Genomic DNA, 5,560 nt, shown 5'->3' with positions numbered 1-5,560 from the left:
GTACTAGTTTATTCACTAAGGGCTTATGTCCACTGTTCTCTAAAAAGATAATGAAAATAGAAAAAAAATAGATTTTCTTGATTTTCTTGTTGGAAAAGATCAGCAACACTTCGCAGAAAAATATACAAAAAAGATAAATAAAAGTAAAAGAAAGAAAGAGTTGTTGGAAATTATTAATTCTCAGTACAAATTTTATTGTTGAGGGCCAGTCCTAGGGCCGAACATGTTTGAGGCTAGGAAAATCACCAAGCCTTCTTTGATTGTTTTAATGAACAGACTTTATTTTAAGGAGAGTTGTAGATTTACAGAAAAATGAATTACATAGTACCATATTCCCATATGCCTTTCCTATTCAGAGTTTCTACTATTTTTTCTTTATATATTACTGAGAAACATTTGATGTAAGTAAAAAATCAAAATATTTTGCCAATAGTGATGGTACTAAATAATTATTAATGGCAATAAATAGTTTAGTTATATATTAAAACATTAATTTTACAGTTTTTAAAGCATTGAGAAAGAATAATGTCAATTTTCACCAAGATGGCATCTTAGAGAGTAGATTCACCATGCCAGAAGTCCCTGTTCTTCACCTCTTTAACATCTACTCTGCCTGATTTCTTGGCAATGTTTACCATTTTTAATGTTTGACTTTTCCAGAATGTCATAAATTTGGAATCACACAAATATGGCATTTCAGACAATATATTCTTTCTGGCAATATGTATTAATGATGCCTCCTTGTGTTTTGATGTTTGATAGTAAATTTCATTTTATTCAATTTTTTGAGTGACCCTCCAGTGTTTGGATGTATCAAAGTGTTTACATTAATAACAGGTAAATGGCTACTGAAATCTCTCTTACCTGCTTTCTTTTCTTGGCAATCATGAGTGAATAAGCTGTGGACATTTGTATGTGGGTTTTGTGGACTCGTATGTGGACATACCTTTCAATTCCATCAAATTAACACTGAGAAATACAATTAGTGGGCCATATTAAGTGTATATTGTGATTTTTAAGAAGCTACCAAACTGTTTTCCAGAGTGGCTGTCCAATTTTGTTATCTCAACACCAATGTATGAGAGTTCCTTTTGTTCCCTATCTTTGGCAGCTCTTGATATTGTCAGGTATAAAATTTTATAAATTTTTATGAATGTGCTTAATTTGTAATTCCTTTTTTCTCTCAAAACCTATTTATTATACCCAACAATTAGAATAATGCCTGAATTTAACATGCACCAGCAAGAAAATTAGTAATCCATTATCTTGGCTAATTGGGGATAAAGAAAATGTTGACATGCACCATAATTTTACCTTGAGCAAGCTTGTTTAAGACATGACTTATGCATTGTTGTATCCTTGCAACTCAGCACAGGTGGGCAGATAATAAAGACATCTATAGAGTACAAACCTGTTCACAAATTATAATATTTTTCTTATCACATTACACATTTGCACAGCTTTGTCAAAAGTCCTAGCTCAACAAACTACTCTGGGAATAGGTAAAATATACTCTTATTCAGTGTCCCTGGGTTCAGAGACAGAATAATATAGCCAGAATAAAAAGGAGGATGCTATTTTCTGGGAGCAAGAGATTAATACAGCTATTAATTTTTGGCACTATCAAATCAGATAATAGCTAATGGTGGGAGAAAGAGGGGGGTCCCAATGTATAAGTCAAACCCAATAAAAAACAAATGTGCCTGTCATAAATAGAGAAATGACAGGAAAAGAGCATTTGAATAGTCAACTTGGATTAAATCTATGCAAGATTCCAGTAATTTCAGTCTGTGTAGTGTGTCCTAAACACATCTAAGTAAAGCTAGCATTCAATCATACATTTTTATTGCCTTATCTTAACATTTCTCCAATTAAAAGGGTTACATCTTTATTTTAAAATCTTATCTGCCAATTTAGCATTTTCCACCAACTCAGGGAGCAGAAAACTTCTCAGGTTTCACAGTCTTTTTCTGAGGTGCTGCCTTTGTGGGAGTCTTAGCAGCAGCAATTGCCATTTTTTTAAATGTCTGCTTAGCCTTTTTTTTTCTTCCTTGGCAGCTTAAGAGCTTGCTTTGATTGAGCCTTTTTAACTTCTGGTTTCTGATTCCTCTTGGCCATGATATATGCAAGGGATGCACCAGTGATGGCACTCTTAAATTTGGCTTCACGTTGGGATCTCTTCTTTTGAATTTCTTCTGACTGGCCCTTTTTGTGCTTTCTTCTGTAGAGGACAGTACAGTTTATCTGCCGAGGATTCCTCTTGGATAGGAAAGCCGACTCACATTTTGCATTAAGAAATTGGAAAACCTTTCCATCAATCCTTGCATAGCACCTCCCATATCTGGGGTATATCTTGTATCTGCTAAAACTGCACAGCTTGACCCTCAAGGCGGTGGCTGATATGTAATTTCTTAATGACATATAATATTCAGCATCTTTTCCTATGCTTTCCAAACATATAGCTTGTTTTTCTGAGGAATATATTTTTTTTTCATTCAAATTTAAAACAATTGTATTAGGGTAATACTGAAATACAATAAACTATACATGTATAATTCCTACATTGTCATGTTTTCACATACTTATTTACCAGCGTAACAATGACTGAAATCAAGTTTTTAACATTGATAGTTTATGCAGATTGTTCTTGGTGCCCTGTTTTATTTCTTCCTCTTGTTTCCTCCTCCAAGGGGTGGGGGGAACAAAATAAAACAAAACAAACAAAAAAACCCCTGACTTTGTATTGTGATACATGATACAGTAAATTGGAAATCGCACAAATTAATTGTCAGAGCCTTAGTGTGCATAGATAATGATCTTGGAACAATCAGTCATCCCTCAAACTTAGTTTACTCATCTGTAAGATCAGAGGTCTTCCAATCAGGACTCATGATACTTGAAAGATAAGGACAAAGTGAATAATGAATCAAGAATACTGCCTGACACAGAGAAGGCTCTTGATTTCTGGTATCCAGTGTTACCATCCATGCTTTAGTTTGGTGATGCAGAGTACATGTGGGTGACTATAAATCCATAGTTTATTTTTTATTTTATTTGTTCTTTTTAGATATGCATGATGATAGAATATATTTTGGCATATTATACACACATAGAATATAACTCATTGTACTTAGGATTCTATTTTTGTGGTTCTACATAATGCAGTTACTGTGGTCATGTGTTGAAATACAAGGATAAGAAAATTATGTCCAGTTCCATAGTTCATTTTTGTCACCTCTAACTATAATTGTATAGACTTCAATGTTTTAAAGATTTTTTTCTTATTGGTTTTATTGAGGTTGAATGCTCATAAAAGACCCCATCAAAAATAAGTAGTGACATTTATACTTTTGTGGTATAATTACCACAATTATTTTGATTTAAACATTTTAATTACTGAAAATAAATTATATAATCAGTTAATCAACCACTCACTTAAATGCATTTCAAGCCCCTGGAAACAAACTCTCTTCTTTCTAACTCTATGATTTACAAAGTTTGAATATTTAATATGAACGTAGTTATAGCACAGGTGAAATTTCATGTATGATTTTGTCTACTTTTCTTAATATTTTTGAGATTTGTCAACATGGTCACTTGTGTCAGTATTTCATTTTTATTGCAGAATAATATTCAAACATATATATGGATGCTATAAAGAGATATACATATAGATATATTCATATTAACAAATATATATGTGATGGCCTAAAGCACACTCAGCATGTGGGTGGCGCAGGTGGAGAGTCCCCACATGACATAAAACTTTATGATACACAAATGGTGTAAGATACAGTGAAAATTAATGCAAATGTTGAAAAAATGATCCATATACAGAAAAAAAATTATCCACAAGCTATTTTTTCTATTTAGATAACATTGTTGTAATAGAAAATTTTAATTCTATTTCATTGATTTTTATAAGAGGTAAAATTTTCTGAAATAGAGAATATTATTTTAATAAGAGTGACAAAGTTGCTTTTGATCAGTTTTGTCAGAAACAGACCTTTTTCTCCATTAAATTTGCATACATTTATTATTTGAGTGTCAGCATAGATCAGCACCAAAGGACTGAGTATGCCATCACCATTGATACCAAGCCTTTGAAGACATCTCAGGATGAGATAACTTGCTCACACTATGCTTATTAACAGGAAGATGATGGAGTTCAAGCAATACTGGATGTAAAAACACATGATGGGCAGCAGAAGGGCATGAGTGGGTCTTATTTCTGGGGAACTTTAGGGAAAAAATCTGGAGCTTAGAAAAAAACACGATTGTTGTTTAAATCTATGAAAGGTTATTATTATGTATCTGCTTGAAAGAACCATACAGTCTCAAAACTAGATGGCCTAAAGCACACCCAGCATGTGGGTGGCACAGCTGGAGAGTCCCCATATGACTTTGTCCAGGAAGTCAAGCACTTTGCATTTGAAATGACATGAACTGTCCTACACTTCTCCAAAATCTGTAGATACCAAAAGTCTCATGTGTAAGGAGCATGAGGATAAGTGTTAGAGCCATGTGGGTGATTGGGAGGTCAGTAATCCTGGGTTTGGGTCCCAAAAAGACAGTGACAATGTAAAGGCAAAGTGGAAATGTGTCTGCTGTGATTCCAATGCCAGCTTGAGGATAGAAGGTATTTCTTATGGAAATACAACTGAAATATTTGTTCATCTTTATCTGGATTCTTGGAAGAAAAATAGGAGTATTTGATTGCAGCAGGATTTTTATTGACATGCTTTTCAGTCAGTCTATTACACTCTATATAATGCAGGATTTTATTCTTGATCTTAATTTCATGTCAAGAGTTTCAATGGCCTACCACAAAGAAATCCCTTGATGCAGCTCAAAAAAAATGAAAGAAAAAAGGGAAATAAAAAGTAAAAAATAAATTTTAACTCAAACATACCTCATTCTTCAGAGTAATATTTTTGTTTACTTCTGTTTACCTCATGAAATTGCTCAGATCTTACCCTTGTCTTTGAGCCTGTATACATTATGTTTTCCTTTGTATCATAAGTTATATTATTTAATTATTTGTTTGATTTTGAATCTTCCCTGGAGATTTCTTAAAAATATTTTGCTTGTATCTACAGTATCTGAAATACTTTTGCTTACATAAAAATTATTTACCACAAACTGTGGATTTTATGTTTGGATAGGTAGAAATAGAAATATTGGGCTGGGGTTGTAGCTCAGTGGTTAAGTGCTTGCCTAGCAAGTATGAGGCACTGGGTTCAATCCTCAGAACCACATAAAAGTAAAATAAAGGTATTGTGTCCATCTACAAATAAAAAATATTTTTAAAAATGATATAGGAATCTTCTAGGGAAATTATCCCAACATGCCCATTTCCAAGTCTTTTTTTTTTAAATTTCAAGTGCTGAATTTTAAAAGTTTAGAATATTTTTTGTTCATCCACATGACCTTAATTTAAATCAGATCCTATCAAATTCAGAACCTATTAAATTCAACCTGTAACATTTCTGTTAGAATATCTATCACCAATGGAAAAAAAAGAACTGTCTCCTATAAACAAGTTTAAGAAAAATTGGAA

At 32.8% G+C, this 5,560-nt stretch overlaps 1 pseudogene across 1 annotated transcript; it reads right to left on the bottom strand.

Moving 5' to 3' along the window:
• Positions 1-1,931: 1,931 nt before the first annotated feature.
• Positions 1,932-2,421, bottom strand: LOC308640202 (large ribosomal subunit protein eL24-like; annotated as a pseudogene). The gene has a single exon. The product of its transcript is annotated as a large ribosomal subunit protein eL24-like (transcript).
• Between the last annotated feature and the right edge of the window lie 3,139 nt (positions 2,422-5,560).

Source organism: Spermophilus citellus (assembly GCF_964194105.1).
Source record: "Spermophilus citellus genome assembly, contig: SCAFFOLD_36, whole genome shotgun sequence".
Lineage (NCBI taxonomy): Eukaryota > Metazoa > Chordata > Mammalia > Rodentia > Sciuridae > Spermophilus > Spermophilus citellus.
Note: the sequence above shows the minus strand (reverse complement) of the source record. Positions and strands in the feature narration are given on the sequence as shown.